The following is a 1,088-nucleotide window of genomic DNA, read 5'->3' as shown; positions in this document are numbered from 1 at the left end:
GAATTATAGCAGCAGTGGCCCTGCTGGTTAAGGATGCTAACAAGTTAACCCTGGGACAGGACCTGCTTGTGGCAACCCCTCATGCCCTCGAGGGGGTGCTCAAGCAACCGCCTGATTGATGGTTGAGCAATGCCCGATTAACTCATTATCAGGCTCTGCTCCTAAATCTGCCCAGGATCACCTTCCAGATACCAACGGCCCTGAACCCAGCCACACTGTTGCCAGATCTGGATCTCAGGGACCCACTCCACGACCGTACTGAAATTCTGGCACAGGTGTGGCATTGCATCAGACCTGACCTGAAGGATGTTCCCTTGCCTGACACTGAAGAAACCTGGTACATGGATGGAAGCAGCTTCATCAGAAATGGTAAAAGGCATGCTGGGGGAGTGGTCACAACGACCTCGAGAGTCATTTGGGCCGAGCGACTGCCAATAGGTATATCGGCCCAAAAAGCTGAACTGATCACACTTACCGAAGGCCTAAAGATGGGTAAAGGAAAGAGACTTAATGTCTACACAGATAGCAGATATGCATTTGCCACTGCCCATATCCATGGGGCCATCTATCAAGAGAGGGTCCTCCTTACTACAGAGGGAAAGACTATTAAAAATAAACAAGAGATCTTAGACCTCCTGCAAGCCCTCTGGGGCCCAACAAAACTAGCCATAATCCACTGCCCAGGTCACCAAAAAGGAAACAACCCCACCCAGAAGGGAAATAATCTGGCTGACAGGACAGCTAAAGAAATAGCCCTGACCTCCATGATCCTGCCCATTCTCGTTGATCCCGGAGCAAGGGAACTGCCTAAAACTCCCCACTATAGCCCCGAGGACTTAGCCTGGATACACACTCTCCCTATGACTCAATGCCTAGAGGGCTGGTGGAGGACAATGGATGGAAAAGTTATCCTACCTCAGAATTTAGGCATAAGATTACTCAAGAAAATACATCAAGCATCACACATGGGCACCCAAAGGATGCAAGAAGGGCCAAAGTTAAAATTCAAGAAGGAAATCAAGCCATTGAAAAAATTGTTAGGCATTGTCATGCCTGCCAATTAACAAACTCAGCTCCGTCCCATGCTG

This window comes from Nannospalax galili, unplaced genomic scaffold (assembly GCF_000622305.1).
Source record: "Nannospalax galili isolate Female #2095 unplaced genomic scaffold, S.galili_v1.0 scaffold28, whole genome shotgun sequence".
Lineage (NCBI taxonomy): Eukaryota > Metazoa > Chordata > Mammalia > Rodentia > Spalacidae > Nannospalax > Nannospalax galili.
Note: the sequence above shows the minus strand (reverse complement) of the source record.